At 48.1% G+C, this 20,255-nt stretch overlaps 1 non-coding gene and 1 pseudogene across 1 annotated transcript; both read left to right on the forward strand.

Annotated features, from left to right (window-relative positions):
- The first annotated feature begins 2,684 nt into the window (after window positions 1-2,684).
- Window positions 2,685-13,772, forward strand: LOC129137598 (large ribosomal subunit protein uL22-like; annotated as a pseudogene).
- Window positions 13,773-15,162: 1,390 nt separating this feature from the next.
- Window positions 15,163-15,234, forward strand: TRNAW-CCA (transfer RNA tryptophan (anticodon CCA)). The gene has a single exon. It is a non-coding gene; the product is annotated as a tRNA-Trp (tRNA).
- Window positions 15,235-20,255: the final 5,021 nt, after the last annotated feature.

Raw genomic sequence — 20,255 nt, forward strand, 5'->3', positions numbered from 1 at the left:
GTTGTATTTTTCGACCAGTCTGGCAGCAACCAGAGGGACTGACTCAGAGGCTTGCCTTTGTTTCATTGCCCTCAGAACTTTCAGCATTGGAGCCACCTTCCCAGCAGTGTTTGTCGAAAGGATTTAAAGGCATATGCCAGCTGTAGCCACCTGGAGCAAGGGAAAACAGATGGGGCCAGAAGCAGACACACCAGAGCACCTAGGAGGGAAGAGGCTGGGGAAAGAGAAACATGGAGAAATAAAGACTTTGAAAAGCTCCTGCATAGCCGGGCGCAGTGGCTCACGCCTGTAATCCCAGCACTTTGGGAGGCCGAAGTGGGCAGATCACGAGGTCAGGAGATCGAGACCATCCTGGCTAATGCGGTGAAACCGCATCTCTACTAAAAACACAAAAATTAGCTGGGTGTAGTAGTGCACGCCAGTAGTCCCAGCTACTCGGGAGGCTGACGCGGGAGAATTACTTGAACCCGGGAGGCAGAGGTTGCAGTGAGTGGAGATCGTGCCACTGCACTCCAGCCTGGCAAAAGAGCAAGACTCAGTCTCAAAAAAACAAAACAAAACAAAAAACAAAGCAAAGGTCAGGCGCGGTGGCTCACGCCTGTAATCCCAGCACTTTGGGAGGCCGAGGTGGGGGATCACTTGAGGTCAGGAGTTTGAAACCAGCCTGGCCAAGCTGGCGAAACTCTGTCTCCACTAAAAATACAAAAATTAGCCAGGCATGGTAGTGGGCGCCTCCCAGCTACTCGGGAGGCTAAGGCACCAGAATTGCTTGAACCAGGAGGCAGAGGTTGCAGTGAGCTGAGATCGTGCCACTGCACTCTAGCCTGGGTGACAGAGCGAGACTCCTTCAAAAAAAAAAAAAAAGCCAAAAAGTAGAACCTAAAATTCACCAACTGATGAATGGAAAGATAAAATGTGGCCAGGCGTGGTGGCTCACACCTGTAATCCCAGCACTTTGGGAGCCTGAGGCGGTGGATCACCTGAGGTCAGGAGTTTGTGACCAGCCTGACCAACATGGTGAAACCCTGTCTCTACTAAAAATACAAAATTAGCTGGGCGTGGTGGCACATGCCTGTAATCCCAGCTACTTGGAAGGCTGAGGCAGAATCGCTTGAACCCGGGAGGCGAAGGTTGCAGTGAGCCGAGAGGCCACGTACTGTATGATTCTATTTACATGAAATACTCAAAACAGGCAATTCCATAAAGATAGAAAGTAGACTAGTGGTTGCCTTGGGCTGTAGAAACTGGCAGATGCGATGGTTAATTTTATTTGTCACCCTGACTGGGGAACAGAGTGCCCAGATATTTGGTCAAACATTATTCCAGGTGTGTCTGTGAGGGTGCTTTTGGATGAGATTAGCATTTAAATCAGTAGACTGAGTAAAGCCAACTGCAAATGTGGGTGGGCCTGATTAGAACAAAAAACCCCACCCTCCCTTGAGTAACATTGCTTCTTCCTGGGTCTTGAGCCTACTGGCCTTCAGATGGAAATTACACCAGTGGCTCTCCTAGCTTTCAGGCCTTTGGACTTAGACTAGAACAAAACCATCAGTTCTTCCTGGTCTCCAGCTTGCTGACTGACCCTGGAGATCTTAGGACTTGCAAGAGCCAATTCAAATGCATATTTGTGTTGTTGGTTTCCTTTATCTGGATAATTCTGACTAATTCATGGGAATTGGGAGGTGACGGTTAAGATTTCTTTTTGGGATGATAAAAATATTCTGCAATTGATTTTGGTGATGGCTGCATAACTGTGACTATATTAAAAGCCACTGAATTTTATGGCATGTGAGTTCTATCTCAATATAACGTTAGCTATTTTTGTATGGTATATGAATCACATCTCATGATAACATATAGCTACTTTTTTTTTAAGAAAATCTGCTTTTAAAGGCACTTGATACTGACATTGTATATACTTTATTAAAGACCTAGAGGCAGAGGCTCTAGAAGGAGCAGGGGTCCCCAGCCACCGGAAGATTCCCAGCTCCCTTCTCGTGCTTGGATTCGCGCACTCAGGCTCATCCCTGCGGGTGGGCCTCTTGGACGCAGCACCCCCGGGAGACAGCGCCACGGGTGTGGGACTTTTCCTCCTTTCCACTTGGCGAAGTGATCCTGGGCAAGTCATTGTCCCTCATCCCAGGTATGCCTCTATAAGGTGTGGGACAGCTCCTGGTTCCACAGAGGATCGAGCATGGGGGCAGGTGGTGGACCGAGCGGGAGAGGAAGGACTCTCGCGATGGGGCAGCAAGTAGGACGGGCGGTTCCAGACGAGCACGCGGGGTGGGGCGGGCCAGCGTGACGCCACAGGCGCCCCATTGTGACGCACACGCAGCCTCAGCTGGGATTGGCCGGGAGGGCTCCGGCCAGGGAAAAAGCCAGAGTTCCGGGGCCCCACCCTGGCCAGAGTCTGGGCAGAGAGAGTGTGTGCTGCTCCTGCTGCTCCTGCTGCTCCTGCTGCTCCTGCCCGGCCTCCTCTCTAGGTAACCCGGAACCCTGACTCCGCTGAGGAGGCCACGCTCACCTGTCTTGGGTCCCCTAAGTCCCAGGCCTTGTCTGCATGTCAGCCCAGGGCTGGGGCTGCACCCCTGGGCTAGGTCTCCCAGGCCCAGCCTCTGACTGCATTCCAGGCTTCTCGCCCTTCTAACTCTCCTGCGGCCTCCCTGCCTCGCGCCCAGGTCTGTTTGGGTCTAGGTAACCAGGGTTGGGTGGCGGCCTCGGGAAGCCGATGTGCTGTGGGAAGTGTGGATACCGCGTAGCGGTGCCTCCATGGGAAGCCGTGCCTCCAGCTCAGGGACAGATGTCCTCAGTGGGGCCCACTGTCCAGCTGGACATCTCTAGAGCCTCCGGGACAAATTTAGACTGAAACCCATTGAACCTTTGGAAACATTCATCAAATAAACTGAATTGGGGGCATAGGAACAGAAATAAATGAAGGTCATTCCCTGCAGAGAAGAACCAAAACCACAGAGAATGAAGAACTAGGTTTTAGAATAGGAGCATCTAAAAATAGTTTGTACAGGTGCAGAGAGGCTGCCTTTTTGCTCATGATGACAAGAAACATCAGAACCTCAAAACAGGGCTTAGAGGAGCCACCTTTCCCCACAAAAAAAGGTGTGGATTGTACCTCTCTTTCCTTTAAAGAACGCCAGGATTGGTTAATGGTTCTGTGGGATATGGGGGCCTAAGTCCTGGCCCAGAATTTATTGAAGTGTTTGGGGGAACCTGTAATCAATACGATTTTATTCTTAGGAATATTTTCAGCAGGACACGGTGGCTCAGACTTGTAATCCCAGCACTTTAGGAGGCGGAGGTGGGTGGATTGCTTGAGCCCAGCAGTTCAAGACTAGCTTGAGCAACATGGCAAAACCCCATCTCTACAAAAGGAAAAAAAAGGAACACTTTTCTTCAGAAAAGGAAGATGTCAATGGACTGAACAGTAGATTAAACATGTTTAAAAAAAAAAAAATCTCCAGGCCGGCAAGGAGTCTTATGCCTGTAATCCCAGCACTTTGGGAGGCCAAGGCAGGCGGATCACCTGAGGTCAGGAGTTCTAGACCAGCCTGGCTAACATGGTGAAACCCCATCTCTACTAAAAATATAAAAATTAGCCGGGCATGGTGGCAGGTGCCTGTAATCCCAGCTATTCGGAAGGCTAAGGCAGGAGAATTGCTTGAACCTGTGAGGCGGAGGTTGCAGTGAGCCAAGATCGTGCCATTGCACTCCAGCCTTGGCAACACAGTGAGACTCCGTCTCGGAAAAAAAAAAAAAAATCTCTATAAAGATGCAAGAGTCCTTACAATATTATCAAAATGTGAATTGAAGCCAAAAGCAGAAAATCTCTTGTGGGCAGGGAGTGGACAGCAAAAGGCTTTTTAAAGGAAGATATTCCACACAAAGAAGAATGGAGCCTCTTTCCCTCAGCGGCCCAAGGTAATCTGTGAAAAAGGTTCACTATTCACTTGACCTCGAGAACCCCACAAAATCACACAAATCAAGAGGTTCCAATATTCGTGTTCACTTTAAGGTATGCGATTCATAGTTGTGATCCAAGAGTTCCTCGTGTTCCACTCAAAAAACACTTGTGAAACTGTTCAGGCCATCAAGAGTGTGCATATACGAAAAGCCACGAAGTCTCTGAAAGATGTCACTTTACAGAAACAGTGCGTACCATTCTAATGTTACAGTAATGAAGTTGGCAAACAGTGGGGCTGGACACAAGGTCGGTGGCCCAAAAAGAGTGCTAAATTTTTGCTGCACATGCTAAAAAATGCAGAGAATAATGGTGAACTTAAGGGTTTAGATGTAGATTCTCTGGTCATTGAGCATATCCAAGTGAACAAAGCACCGAAGATATGCCACTGGACCTACAGGGCTTATGGTCGGATTAACCCATACGTGAGCTCTCTCTGCCACACTGAGATGATCCTTACTGAAAAGGAACAGATTGTTCCTAAACCAGAAGAGGAGGTTGCCCAGAAGAAAAAGATATCCCAGAAGAAACTGAAGAAACAAAAACTTATGGCACAGGAGTAAATTCAGCATTAAAATAAGTGCAATTAAAAGGAAAACAAAAAGAATGGAGGAAAATTAATAAAGGCCATTAAACAAGGTAAAGTTGTGCAATGAGAATTCAAAAATAGATTTGTAGCAAAGATTAAAATAATGCATGTAAAATACAGTGCTAGGAAAATAACAGGTCCTCAGGAAAAAATATTAGATAAAGTAACAAAGACTTGCATTTCCAGACCACTCAGAATTGGTTTGTGAATCATTCTGTAGTGATTCACATCAGATTCACACCAATTCTGTGGCCAATTTACACATTCATAAAGCATCACAAGAAGTTCACACAATCTGGATTCTGAGCATGCAATCAGAGTGATTAGATTGGACTCCATGTGGCCTAATCAGAGAAAGAGTAAATTTGAGAGGAGAAATGAGAAAGGGAAAAAGAAAACCAACATTACAACAAAGTAATTAGAAAAAGGGGCCCACTCACACCATGGTGTCTTTGGGTTTATGTGACTCCACTGTAAATATTAACAGCAAACTTAGTTGCCACTCATGCTTGCAGAGAAGCTAGAAGTAGATTAAATTATACATCTCAGTCCTATAGCACTTGTCAGCTCTGTACCCCATGAAGTCCTAAATTCTGACATATCTGTTGCTATTGTTTGAATGTGTCCTCCAAATTTCATGTGTTGGAAACTAAATCCCCAAATTCATATGTTTATTGGAGGTGAAGCCTTTAGGAGGTAATTAGGATTAGATAACGTCATCACGGCAGAGTCCTATTATGGGACTGGTGGCTTTATAACAAGAGGAAGAAAGACCTGAGATAACATGCACATTTTTGCCCTCTCGCCATGTGACGCCCTCTGCAATGTTATGACATAGCAAGAAGGCCTTCACCAGATGCCGACACCATGCTGTTGGACTTCTCAGCTCCCAAAACCGTAAGCTAAATAAACTTATCCTTTATAAATTACCCAGCCTCCCCAGGTATTCTGTTATAGCAACAGAAAACAAACCAAGATATCTGTGAAAGCCTAGATACACTAGGCACACTAAATATCAGGAATTCAAAAATTGCTCTCTCTGGAATCCATTTCCATACATTACTTCCCTTAATCCTTACAATAACCCTTTGAGATAGGTTATACTCCACACATTTTAGAGTTGAGGAAACTGGCAAAGAAAAGTTGGGTGACCCATCCAAAATCACACAGCTAGTAGGTAGCAAGGACTTGAGGCCCTGTCCTGACATCTGGCCCTTTGGCATAGTTGCTACCTCTTTCTTGGTAGAATGGATCTCCATACCTTAGATCTTCCTTATTTGTATTGCTGAAGACATTTTAAAATTTTTATTTATTTATTTAGAGATAGAGTCTCATTCTGTTGCCCAGGCTGGAGTGCAGTGGCACAGTTTCTGCTCACTGCAGCCTCCATCTCCTGGGTTCAAGCTATTCTCCTCCCTCAGCCTCTCGAGTAGCTGGGATTACAGGCACGTGCCACTGTGCCAAGCCAATTTTTGTATTTTTAGTAGAGACAGGGTCTCACCATGTTGGCCAGGCTGGTCTCAAACTCCTGACCTCAAGTGATCCACCTGCCTTGGCCTCCCAAAGTGCTGAGATTACAGGTGTGAGCCACCCTGCCAGGCCCATGAAGACATTTTAAACCCATAAAAGTAAATTCGATGAACAATTAGAACAGGTCAGTTGTGGTGGCTCACACCTGTAATCCCAACAATTTGGGAGGCCAAGGCAGGTGGATCACTTGAGGTCAGGAGTTCAAGACCAGCCTGGCCAACATGGCAAAACCCCGTCTCTACTAAAAATACAAAAATTAGCTGGGCGTGGTGGTGCATGCCTGTAATTCCAGCAACTGGGAAGGCTGAGGCATGAGAATAGCTTGAACCTGGGAGGTGGAGGTTGCAGTGAGCCGAGATCACACCACTGCACTCCAGCTTGGGTGACAGAGCGAGACTCTATCTCAAAAAACAAAACAAAACAAACAACAACAAAAATCCCAATTAGGACAAAGCCCTCTTTTACAATTAATATCATATATCAGGTTGGAAGACAGCTGTGGTGGTCCAAAAAAGACAGCCTCATATTCATTAATGTTGACAGAATTACAGAGCTCTGTCTGCCACTGGGCCTCTCTCTCTGCACATAGCCCTCACTAATAAGCCACACTCATCATCAGCTGCATTTTGTGAGCATTGAGGAAGCGTGGCCTTTGGGTTTAATAAAGTACTGAGTCCAGCTCTCTAGGCTGAAAAACATCTCCAAAGACAAGGTCAGCCAAAATTGTCATGGGGGCAAAGATAAATGGAAAAAGTCATATTTATTGTCAAATAGGGACTGGCTGGATAGGATCCTCATCCCTTGCTAGTTGCACTCACAAGCTGTTACCCCAAGAGACATAGCACTTTCCACTTCCAACATTCCATTTCTCCAATGCAACGGGCATCCAAATCACTCTAGTGTCTTCAGACCATTGAACATACATGGCACTCTTCTAATCAGACAGACCATTGAAAGACTTTAGGCCCTGACTGTTTAGCCACATTTACATGGGTTTGAACTGAACCACATCTTCGGAAAAACTAAAGCCTAATAGGTCACAGAAGCCTTAAAAGGGGGACAGGCAGAGAGAAAAAACAAGGCAATTGTTTCCACCTGTAATCTTTTTGGATTTTCCCATTTTAAGAGAGGGTTTCTTTCCTATTTGAGGGCCTTGAGGCACATCATATGAAATGAATGAAAACCTGGCATCAAACAAAATCATCATGAAAATCTAAATGCCCAACGTTCACAAACTCCCCGAATCTGCATTTTTACCCCCAAGTAGCAGCTAGACTCCACTTTGATCTTCCTCCATCTCCATAACATGGCATTCAGATTGGGGTTTTGTTTTGTTTTGTTTTGAGGCAGAGTCTCACTCTGTCCCAAGGCTGGAGTGCAGTGGCATGATCTCGGCTCACTGCAACCTCCACCTCCCAGGTTCAAGCAATTCTCCTGCCTCAGCCTTCCGTGTAGCTGGGACTACAGGCGCATGCCACCATGCCCAGCTAATTTTTCTATTTTTAGTAGAGACGGGGTTTCACCATGTTGGCCAGGATGGTCTCAATCTGTTGACCTCGTGATCCGCCTGCCTCAGCCTCCCAAAGTGCTGGAATTACAGGTGTGAGCCACCGCAGACTGGCCTTTTTTTGTCAGGAGGCTGCAGCCTGGTGGAGGCTCCCTCTGCCTGGGGATCCGCATGAAGCCCACACTGACTCCCAGTGAGGATTTCTGATGGAAACTGAAGGCATGCCACCAGTTTTAATGGGATCTTTCGTCCTGAAGAGTGGCATAGCTAGCTGGTGTTGGGACTTAGAAGAAAGATTTTCTGTCACAATGGGAAACAGGAGTTCCTTTCCTTCCTTTGGGCTAAATTCCCTGTTAGCGGGGAGCAGGGGAGCTAGAGATCATCCAGAGACTTCGCTCCTAAGAATCTGGAGTCATCTATCAGTTGGGCACTCATAGTTGGGATTGGTGCTTGAAGTAGGACATCAGAGATGGGTAAAAAACAAAGGGGAAAAATCTGCAAATGTAATGTATGTTGCATGCTGTGGCAAATCCCAGATGTGGTCCTCAGGTCCTCCTCCAAGGGAGAACTTGCTGTCCAGCCATACAAGGGCAGTTAGTGGACAGCCTGCAGCTGGCCTTTGCCTACCTCAGCTTTCCAGCCAATGTCACCATCCCACAGGAGTGGCCCTGGCCGGTGACTGAGCAAGGTGGTGGTACAGGGCAAGCCATTTCCATGGGACATGGGATTCCCCTAACAGAGCTCCCCATGGACAGGCAGAGAATACAGGCATCTAGAGATAGTTTGTACACATGCATCCTGGCCTGATGGCTGTCCCTGCCAACCCGGCCAACTCCCATTTCCTTTCATAAGTGTTACTCCCAAAATCACTGTGTCAGCAGATACTTCCCAAAAAGCCAGCCTGCAAGAGCAAGTCTGTCCCCCAAACCTTTGGTGTGGTGGTAGAGATAACCCACTCCACAGGGCAGTGTGCTTTTTCCCTTCAGGGTTCAGTTTTCAAGTTCTGGTTGGAATTTGTCAGATCAGGAATGTGTAAATCTGAAAGATAAATGACATCTTCCATGGGCTTTGGGGAGCTGGAACATTTTCAGCCCCTTAGAAAACAGGAGCCAAGGCTGTGCACAGTGGCTTACACCTGTAATCCCAGCACTTTGGGAGGCCGAGGTGGGCAGATCACTTCAGTCCAGGAATTTGAGACCAGCCTGGGCGACATGGTAAAACCCCGTCTCTACTAAAAATATAAAAATTAGCTGGGTGTGGTGGCACACACCTGTAGTCCCAGCTACTTGGGAAGCTGAGGCAGGAGGATCCCTTGAGCCCGGGAGGCAGAGGTTGCAGTGAGCCATGAGCGTGCCACTGCACTCCAGCCCTGCAACAGAGCAAGACTCTGTTTCAAAAAAAAAAAAAAAAAAAAAAAAGTAAAGACTTTGTCTTGACTAACAGATACACCTGGGCCAGGTACGGTGGCCCATACCTGCAATTCCAGCACTTTGGGAGGCCAAGGGGGGAGGATTGCTTGAGCCCAGGAGTTCAAAACCAGCCTGGCATCATGGCAAGACCCTGTTTCTACAAAAAAAATTAAAAAATTAGCCAGGCGGACGGGCATGGTGGCTCACACCTATAATCCCAGCACTTTGGGAGGCCGAGGAGGGCAGATCACGAGGTCAGGAGTTTGAGACCAGCCTGACCATCATGGTGAAACCCTATCCCTACTAAAAATACAAAAATTAGCCGGGCGTGGTTGCGCACACCTGTAATCCCAGCTACTCGGGAGGTGGAGTTTGCAGTGAGTTGAGATCCCACCACTGCACTCCAGCCTGGGCGACAGAGTGAGACTCTGTCTCAAAAAAAAAGAAAAAAAAAATTAGCTGGGGATGGTGGCCATGGTCCCAGCTACTTGGAAAGCTGAGGCAGGAAGATCCCTTGGAGCCTAGGATTTCAAGGCTTCAGGGAGCCACGAAGGTGCTACTTCACTCCAGCCTGAGCAACATAGTGAGACTCTGTCTCAAAAACAAACACAAAAACACCCACCAGTCACCTAGGTGTGAGATGATACTAAACTAAGCAGAGACCAGGAAACCAAGCTGTGCGTGTTTTTCTCAGTGATGAGGCAGCCCCACTCATGATGTGCTTGTGGCGTAACCCCTGCATCCTTGCACCTCCTCCACAACAGTCACTCTGAGTCCTCACTGTCATACCTCTTTACTCCAGGAGCCTTGTATGTTCATGCATAGGGGCCAGCTCTCACCAGGGTCAGCTTCCCGGCCTCATGCCCTGGAAATCTAGGTTGCATTTGTACAACGGGACAGTCAAGATGCTCTGAGGCATCATGATTATAAACATAATTTGTATGAAAACAATCTTGAAGGCATATCTTTGCATTTATCCTTGTTTCTTTAGTACATATTCTCTAGAAATAGAAATGTCTAGACAAAAGCATCTAAAAAACATTTGTCATATTATAATCCAAAAAGCAAGTTCCAATTTATACATGCTTTTCCCATCTTGCATGACAATATTTATTTCCACATATTCTTGCCAATGTTGGTAATTGTCCTAGTTTATATTTGTCAATTTTCTATATTCTACAGAAGTTTTTTTTGTTTGTTTGTTTTGTTAAATAAGGTTTAGCTGGGCGTGGTGGCTCATGCCTGTAATCCCAGCGCTTTGGGAGGCCAAGGCAGGCGGATCACAAGGTCAGGAGATCAAGACCACGGTGAAACCCCGTCTCTACTAAAAATATAAAAAATTAGCCAGGCTCGGTGGTGAGCACCTGTAGTCCCAGCTACTTGGGAGGCTGAGGCAGGGGAATGGCATGAACCCGGGAGGCAGAGCTTGCAGTGAGCCGAGATCACGCCACTGCACTCCAGCCTGGGCGACAGAGCGAGACTCCGTCTCAAAAAAATAAAAAAAATAAAAAAAATAAGGTTTAGTGTTTGCATATACAAACTCTAAAATAAGGAAGCAATTCTTTACAATTTCTGGGCAACAGCAGAGCTGGGAGGAGGGTGAGGCGCTATGTAACTCAGGTGCATAATTCAAAGAGCTGTCAAAACACTCAGCAATCAAGACATTTAAAATATTTAATATTTCCAAAAGTAAAAATTAGTGCAAAAATCTCTGATGAACAAAGTATCAAAATTTTACATAAGATGGGTTTCCACCCTGCACAACTGCATGCTTGCCTCACTCCTAGTCCTTGCCCTGGTAAGTAGGGTCCTAGTCTTTATTATTTATTTATTTATTTGTTTGCTTTATAGAGACAGGGTTTCACATGTTGGCCAGGCTGGTCTTGAACTCCTGACCTCAAGCGACCTGCCTGCCTCAGCCTCCCAAAGTGCTGGGATTATAGGTGTGAGCCACCGTGCCCAGCCAGAGTCCTAGTCTTTAAAGGGACCCTTTAGCCACATCTGCATAAGTCACTTGATCTAATCTCTTCATTTGATCACAACACTATACTGTAGTTTAATGTCTTACCTCTGTCATAGAACACAAGACAGTGCTTGGTTCCATATCCTAGGAAAATAGGGGGCCAGGACATCACAGGTGCAGCCACAGATCTGAGCAGGTGTCCAAACACAGTGGAGGCTGGGTGCAGTGGCTCATGCCTGTAATCCCAGCACTTTGGGAGGCTGAGGCAGAAGGATTACTTGAGGCCAAGAGTTCACGACCAGCCTGGGCAAAATAGTGAGACTCTGTCTCTACAAAAAAGTTAAAACTTAACTTTTAATTAATGATGGGTGTGGTGCTGTGCACCTGTAATCCTAGCTACTCAGGAGGCTGAGGTGGAAGAATCACTTGAGCCTAGGCGTTCAAACTGCAGTGAGCTGTGATCACATCACTGTACTCCAGCCTGAGCAACAAAGACCCTGATTCAAAAACAAATACAAAATTTAAAAAAAAGTTTTATTTTTAGACAGGGTCTCGTTCCCAAACTGCTGGGATTATAGGCGTGAGCCACCTGGCCTGGCCAGATCTTTCTTTTCCTTTCTTTCTTCTTCTTCTTCTTCTTCTTTTTTTTTTTTTTGAGATGGAGTTTCGCTCATGTTGCCCATGCTGGAGTGCAATGGCGCAATCTCAGCTCACTGCAATCTCCGTCTCCCGGATTCAAGCGATTCTCCCGCCTCAGCCTCCTGAGTAGCTGGGATTACAGGCACCGCCACAACGCCAGGCTAATTTTTTTGTATTTTTAGTAGAGATGGGGTTTCACTATGTTGGCCAGGCTGGTCTTCAACTTCTGACCTCAGGTGATCCACCCGCCTAGGCCTCCCAAAGTGCTGGGATTACAGGTGTGAGCCACTGCACCAGCCAGATCTTTTCTTTTCTAAAAGGCATAAAGCCCTGTGGGTGTTGTGAAGGGGTGGGTTGCCCCTCCACACCTGCGGGTGTTTCTCGTTAGGTGGAACGAGAGACTTGGAAAAGAAAAAGACACAGAGACAAAGTATAGAGAAAGAAATAAGGGGGCCCAGGGGACCAGCGTTCAGCATATGGAGGATCCCGCCAGCCTCTGAGTTCCCTTAGTATTTATTGATCATTCGTGGGTGTTTCTCGAAGAGGGGGATGTGTCAGGGTCACAAGACAATAGTGGGGAGAGGGTCAGCAGACAAACACGTGAACAAAGGTCTTTGCATCATAGACAAAGTAAAGAATCAAGTGCTGTGCTTTTAGATATGCATACACATAAACATCTCAATGCTTTACAAAGCATTATTGCTGCCCACATGTCCCACCTCCAGCCCTAAGGCGGTTTTTCCCTATCGCAGTAGATGGAACGTACCATTGGGTTTTATACCGAGATATTCCATTGCCCAGGGACGGGCAGGAGACAGATGCCTTCCTCTTGTCTCAACTGCAAGAGGCATGCCTTCCTCTTACACTAATCCTCCTCAGCACAGACCCTTTACGGGTGTCGGGCTGGGGGACGGTCAGGTCTTTCCCTTCCCACGAGGCCATATTTCAGACTATCACATGGGGAGAAACCTTGGACAATACCTGGCTTTCCTAGGCAGAGGTCCCTGCGGCCTTCCGCAGTGTTTGTGTCCCTGGGTACTTGAGATTAGGGAGTGGTGATGACTCTTAAGGAGCGTGCTGCCTTCAAGCATCTGTTTAACAAAGCACATCTTGCACCGCCCTTAATCCATTTAACCCTGAGTTTGACACAGCATATGTTCCAGAGAGCATGGGGTTGGGGGTAAGGTCATAGATTAACAGAATCTCAAGGCAGAAGAATTTTTCTTAGTACAGAACAAAATGGAGTCTCCTATGTCTACTTCTTTCTACACAGACACAGTAACAATCTGATCTCTCTTGCTTTTCCCCACAGTGTTGTATTTATTGAATTAAGATTGATGCTTCATGTTCTTCAACAGACCAGGAGAGTTTATCTTTCTTATTTAATAAGGTTTTTTGTTTTGTTTTGAGACAGGGTCTCGCTCTGTCCCAGACTGGAATGTAGTGGTGCAATCATGGCTCACTGCAGCCTCGACCTCCTGGATTCAAGCAATCCTCCCTCCCGGTCCCTCCAATGTGCTGGAACTACAGACATAAGCCACCACGCTCGGCCTATTTACTAGCCTTTTTACTGAAAAATTTATTCACTCACTTATTGGCCAGGCGCAGTACCTCACACCTGTAATCCCAGCACTTTGGGAGGCCCAGGCAGGAGGATCACTTGAGCCTAGGAATTCCAGACCACCTGGCCAACATGGTGAAATCCCGTCTCTACTGAAAATACAAAAATTAGCCATGGATGGTGGCACACACCTGTAATCCCAGCTAAGTGGGGGCCTGAGGCAAGAGGATCGCTTGAGCCTGGGAGGCAGATGTTGCAATGAGGCCAGATCACACCACTGCACTCCATCCTGGGCGACAGAGCAAGACTCCATCCAAAAAAAAAAGCATTCACTCACGTACTGTTTTATTTTTCTTATTTAATAGGAAGAAGAAACTACTGTTCAAATCAGGGACTTGACTCCCACAAGACTCCCACAAGAGCCCGGAGTCTTAAGTGGACAATGAGCCGTTTAAAACCATGCACAGGCCAGTCGCGGTGGCTTAGCCCGTAATCCCAGCACTCTGGGAGGCCAAGGAGGGCAGGTCACTTGAGGTCAGAAGTTCGAGACCAGCCTGGCCAGCATGGTGAAACCCCGTTTCTAGTAAAAATACAAAAATTAGCCGGATGTAGTGGTGCGCGTTTGTAATCCCAGCTACTTGGGAGGCTAAGGCAGGAGAATGGCTTGAAACCGGGAAGCGGAGGTTGCAGTGAGCCGAGATCGCGCCACTGCACTCCAGCCTGGGCAACACAGCAAGACCCTGTCTAAAAAAAAAAAAAAGCCAGGCTAAGTGTCTCAAGCCTGTAATTCCAGCACTTTGGGAGGCCTAGGCGGGCGGATCACCTGAGGTCAGTAGTTCAATATCAGCCTGGCCAACATGGAGAAACCCTGTCTCTACTAAAAATACAAAAAAAATTAGCCAGGCGTGGTGGCGGGCGTCAGTAATCCCAGCTACTCGGGAGGCTAGGGAGGCTGAGGCAGGAGAATCGCTTGAGCCCGGGAGGCGGAGGTTGCAGTGAGCCGAGATTGCGCCACTGCACTCCAGCCTGGGCAACAGAGCGAGACTCTGTCTCAAAAATAAAAAGAAATGTGGCATTTTCCAAGTCTTTTTGGCAAGGTGCTTCCTGGCCGTGGGCGTCGCCCTCCGCACCCCCGCGCTTGTCCCCTGAGAGGAGAGGAGAAAGGAGCAGCCCCGAGCCCCGAGCCCCGCGCCCCCGCGTCCCCCGCGCCGCCATCCGCTCTCGGCCGCTACGCCGGGTTCCTGCCGCCTCCCGACGACAACGTCGCCGCTTCACAGGAGGCAGGGCACCCGGCGAGCGGCGACCGCGAACGCCTCTGACGGCCGCTCAGCCGCCCCCAGCCAGACCCCGTCGTCCCCAGCCCCGCCCGGAGTCAACCCACCTCCCTCCTCGGCGTTCCTTCCTCCACCCGCGTCCCCACCCCCGCCCCGACGTCCCCTCGCTCCCTCTCAAGAGTCCCTTCTACCCCGGGGTCCCCCTGCCCTCTGGGCTTCCTCTAGTCCCTCGTTCCTCCCCTGGACATCTCCTCACCCCTAACCCCCGGCGTCCTCACCGCTCCTCGGAGTCACCTACCCCCGCGTCCCCTAGTCCGCCCCGGCGTCCCCTTCTCCCCTGCGTCCCCTCGCTCCCTCCCAGAATCCCCATGGCCCAGGGATCCCCCCGATCCTGGGCCTCCTCCTGGGCATCTCCTTAATCCCACCCCCCGATGCCAGTCCCCGCAACCCGGCGTCCCCTCGCCGGGTCACTACGCGACGCGGAGGAGGCGGAGCCCGAGTCTCGGCCGCCTGGTGGCTGCTCCGCTGCGGCGCCGCAGTTCAGGCTGGGATGCCCCAGCGCGTCTGTGTTCCCGCACCGGAGAAACCACACTCGCTAGCGCTCTGAATTGGTGCTGGAATTCAAGAAAGAGGGCGTCTTTCCTCCTTAGCCTCCCAGCCCTGGAACCATACTGGAGAAACGAGGTCTTTAGCGATGCGGAGTCGCTAGTTCGGTGTGACCTCGTGGCGCAATGGTAGCGCGTCTGACTCCAGATCAGAAGGTTGCGTGTTCAAGTCACGTCGGGGTCAAGGTTGGGTTTTTTTTCTTTCTTAATTGTAGAGGACTGGAAGGAGCGGAATAAAAGTCATAAATGAGAAATTAAGCCCCCTGCAAGATATGTTGTCCTTCCAACGCAACGGAAAGCAACTTCTTTTTCCTTTCCCTGGGAATAAAAACGCCGTTCCGTTCCGAGGGAGGGGCAGCACCAACCCTCGGAGCGAACCCCGAGGGAGCCGGAAGCCACCCAGCCGTGTCGCAGGGAGGGCGCCCCGCCCGCCACTCCCACGCCCACTTCTGCCCGCCCCCCACTCACCTGGGCTCTCACCTGGAAGGGGTCCCTCGCGTCCCGGAAGTGGGTTCCCTACCCTAAGGACTGGTGTCTTTTGCATCTCCGTCTTCTCCCTGCCTGCCTTGAACTTCTCTTTTTTTGTCTGCCGCACTTTCAGGGATTCCTAGTCTCAGTGATGGTCTCTCTGGTGGTCCTTTCTCTGACACCTGAATTGACACCTCATTCTCAGCAGGTCTATGATTCGGCCACAGCCGTAAGGCCTGGATATTCACTTCAATGTTGTCTAACAGTTGTTACCATGTATTATATCTGGTTGGAGGGTTCATAGGATCTAATGTTACGAAACATGATGTTCAGGTCTGAATTCTCTCCACCTGCGTGGTCCAAAAGCCCCAGGCCAAGAAATTATAGTTTCCCAGGTTAGGATACCCCACAGATGCTGGCAGAAGTTGAGGTAAATTCTCTCTGAGAGAAATACATCCTCACAACGGGCCTTTTAGTTTTCCCACATATAAAGTCCCAGTCGAAATTTACTCATAATACATTTTAAAGGAAAATAAAGTCTGTGAAGCTGATTCTGCTGTCCACTGTTTTTGCAAAAACAGCAGAATCAGATCCACAGATTCCAGTATGGAGATTATCAGATATTGAATACCCAATGGATATGTTTAATCTTTTTCAAAAAATAAAAGAGGAGACCAAAAAGTTAACTAGAGAACGATAAACAATAAAAATATATGTGTAAATAACTAAAAACAAAATTCTAGCAATGAAAGATTTAATACTTGAAGTTAGAAACACAATGGATATATTTAACAGCAGATTAGACTGAGTTGAAAAAAGAATAAAATGGAATATTGTGGTGATCCAAAATATGTGGTCAGGCATGACTAAATATACAAATTGAAAACTGCTCAACCATATTATAAAAATAGAGGGTCAGGCATGGTAGCTCATGCCTGTAATCCCAGCACTTTGGGAGGCCCAGGAGGGAGGATCTCTTGAGCCCAAGAGTTCAAGACCAGCCTGAACAACATGGTGAGACCCCATCTCGGAAGTAGTGGTGCACTGCTGTGGTCCCAGCTACTCAGGAGGCTGTGGCAGGAGGATCACTTGAGCCCAGGAGCTCAGGAGGCTGCAGTGAGCCATGATCACACCACTGCACTCCAGCCTGGGCAATAGAGTGAGACCCTGTCTCAAAAACAAAACAAAACAAAAAGTAGGCTGGACGGATCACCTGTGGTCAGGAGTTCGAGACCAGCCTGACCAACATGGAGAAACCCCATCTCTACTAAAAATACAAAATTAGCCAGGCGTGGTGGCACATGCCTTTAATCCCAGCTACTCAGGAGGCTGGGGCAGAAGAATCGCTTGAACCCAGGAAGCAGATGTTGCGGTGAGCCAAGATCATGCCATTGCACTCCAGCCTGGGAAACAAGAGCAAAACTCTGTCTCAAAAAAAAAAAAAAAAAAAAAAGTCAAGGAATTATGTTTTGGTATAAAATTCTTTGATTTCTTTTAGGGCCTGCTGTCTGTCACGTTAGTATCTTATTGCTACGAAAAGTCAGTCTTACGGTCTCTGTTTCTTTCTTTTTCTTTTCTTTTCTTTTTTTTTTTTTTGAGACAGAGTTTCCCTCTTGTTGCCCAGGCTGCAGGATCTCTGCAACCTTCGCCTCCTGGGTTCAAGCGACTCTCCTGCCTCAGCCTCCCAAGTAGTTGGGATTACAGGCGTGGTGCACCACTACACCTGGCTAATTTTGTACTTTTAGTAGAGATGAGGTTTCACTATTTTGGTCAGGCTGGTCTCGAATTCCTGACCTCAGATGATCCACTCGCCTCCCAAAGTGCTGGAATTACAGGCATGAGCCACTACGCCAGGCCAAGGTCTCTATTTAAAATTGGTGCTGGTCAACTGTGCCTGAATTCCAAAGGGAGGAAGGTATAAGGAAACACGACCACCCATTCCCACCACGGCCTGAACTCGTATTTCAGGTTTACTTTAGAATTGCGCTTGGCCGAGAGGAGGGGTCCGTTTCGTTGTTTGGGGGGCCTAGGAATTTTTTTTTTTTTTTTTTTTGAGACGGAGTCTCGCTCAGTGGCCCAGGCTGGGATGCAAGCGATCTCAGCTCACTGCAAGCTCCGCCTCCCGGGTTCACGCCATTTTTCTGCCTCAGCCTCCCTAGTAGCTGGGACTACAGACGCCCGCCACCACGCCTGGCTAATTTTCTGTATTTTTAGTAGAGACGGGGTTTCACCGTGTTAGCCAGGGTAGTCTCAATCTCCTCACCTCGTGATCCACCCGCCTCGGCCTCCCAAAGTGCTAGGATTACAGCGTGAACCACCGCGCCCGGCCTGGGGAACCTAGGATTTTTAGTTTACACCACATACTGGCATCCTTGGCTCCAGAGGGGAGGAATGAGCTTGGGCTTCAGAACTGAGAATGTTCCTATCAGAATCTGTTCCTTCAATGGGCTAAAGCCTGAGCACATGTCACCAAAGCTGGAGAACTAAGCGGCACAAGCCAAGATCTGGAACCCACCTTCTGTTCCTCCCACGCGCCATCTGAACTTGATACTCAACATGAGAAATTCCTTAGCGTCAGCCCCACTCCCACCTCAGAGGAGGGGCAGCCTCCCTCAGGGGGGACTTCAGCCCCGGGGACACTGCCTGGCCAGGCCTGGGTGAAGAGTCCTCACGACCTCATTCCCTGGAGCTGCCTGTGGGAGAGAGAACTCTAGAAGCTGAGTGTCAGAAAGAAACCGGGTGATCTCAGCCTAGTTTGTGCTCCAGGGGATACACAAAACTGACAGTGGCTGGGAATAGAGGCAAAAAGCGTCCAGAGCGGACTACAGAACTGGAAGGTCCCATTTGCATAAAACAGACAGAATGCCAGGGACCCACAGACTCCCACTCACACAGGACTAGAAAGGAACACGCCAAAACGTTAGTGATAATGATCTCTGGGTGACAAGATAACAGATTTTTAAAAAAATCTTTTTGCCTGTGTTTTATTATTTTAAAGCAACAAACAGTAGAGAATAGTAGTAAATGTTCCAGCCTACAGTGAGAGGACCTGGCCAGAAATCCTGACTCCTGCCCTGATTAGTTGTGTGGCCTGGGACAGTTTATTTAACCTCTCAGTCCCCAACTTCTTCATCAGTAAAATGGGAATAATAATTGTCCCCACCTTACAGGGCAAATAAGAGAATTCGGTGAATGGATTAGAGTTCATACTGCATGAGTGAACACAGCTTCAAACAGTGCCTGGCACATGGCAAACACCATAGACGCTGGCGTTGTGTTCACCATTACTCTGTAAACCAAAAATAAAATTCTGACCAGGTGTGGTGGCTCACAGCTGTAATTCCAACACTTTGGGATACCAAGGCAGGAAGATCGCTGGAGCCCAGGAGTTTGAGACCAGTCTGGGCAACATAGAAAGACCTCATCTCTACAAATAATAATTTAAAAAGTTAGCCAGGTGTGGTGGCATGCACCTGTAGTCCCAGCTATACTCAGGAGGCTGAGGTGGGAGGACTGCTTGAGCCCAGGAGGTGAAGGCTGCAGTAAGCCATGATCATACTGCTATACTCCAGCCTGGGTGACAGAGCGAGGCCCTGTCTCAAAATAAAATAAATACAAAATAGTAAAATAAAAATGTCTAAGCTCTCCAACTGACTGGCAGACACGCCCCATTCCCTACCTCTGCCCCCTCCTCAGCCAAAGACATTCCAAACCTGAAAATCTAGTTCAGGCCATGATGGGAAGAGGAGTCTACATGCCTCATGATACCCTTCTCCCTTTGGAATTCAGGTACAAGGGACCAATATTAATGTTAAAATAAAGATCTGGCAGGGTGCAGTGGCTCATGCCTGTAATCCCAGCACTTTGGGAGGCCAAGGCAGGTGGATCACCTGAGGTCAGGAGTTTGAAACCAGCCTGGCCAACATGGTGAAACCCCGTCTCTACTAAAAATACAAAAATTAGCCAGGCATGGTGGCCGGCACCTGTGATCCCAGCTACTTGGGAGGCTGAGGCAGGAGAGTTGCTTGAACCTAGGAGGCAGAGGTTGCAGTGAGCCAAGATCAGGCCACTGCACTCCAGCCTGGGCAACAAGAGCAAAACTCCGTCTCAAAATAAATAAATAAATAAAAATAAATAATAATAATAATAAAATAAAGATCTTAAGACTGACAAAACAATGTCTTTATAGGTACCAAATTCCAATCTGACTCTAGTATAGCATCACATGACAGATAGCAGGCCCCGAAAGAAATCAATGTATTTTATTCCAGAATATATATATATATATATATATATATTTTTTTTTTTTTTTGAGACAGAGTTTCACTCTTATCACCCAGGCTGGAGTGTAATGGTATGATCTCAGCTCACTGCAACCTCTGCATCCCGGGTTCAAGCAATTCTCCTGTCTCAGCCTCCTGAGTAGCTAGGATTACAGGTGCGTGCCACCATGCCTGACTAATTTTTGTATCTTTAGTAGAGATGGGGTTTCACCATATTGGCCAGGCTGGTCTTGAACTCCTGACCTCAAGTGATCCACCCGCATAGGCCTCCCAAACTGCTGGGATTACAGGTGTGAGGCACCATGCCCAGCCCCAGAATATATATTTTTTGACATATTTTGAAATGGCCCTGCAAAGCCGTCTCTTGTAGAGGAAATTTGTATCCTGTAGAGAATCCCCCTCCCTTTCCAGGTCTTTTTCCTGGTCCAGGAGAGATTAAGAGTCTGGTACCTTT

The sequence above is a fragment of the Pan troglodytes genome, chromosome 19 (assembly GCF_028858775.2).
Source record: "Pan troglodytes isolate AG18354 chromosome 19, NHGRI_mPanTro3-v2.0_pri, whole genome shotgun sequence".
NCBI lineage: Eukaryota > Metazoa > Chordata > Mammalia > Primates > Hominidae > Pan > Pan troglodytes.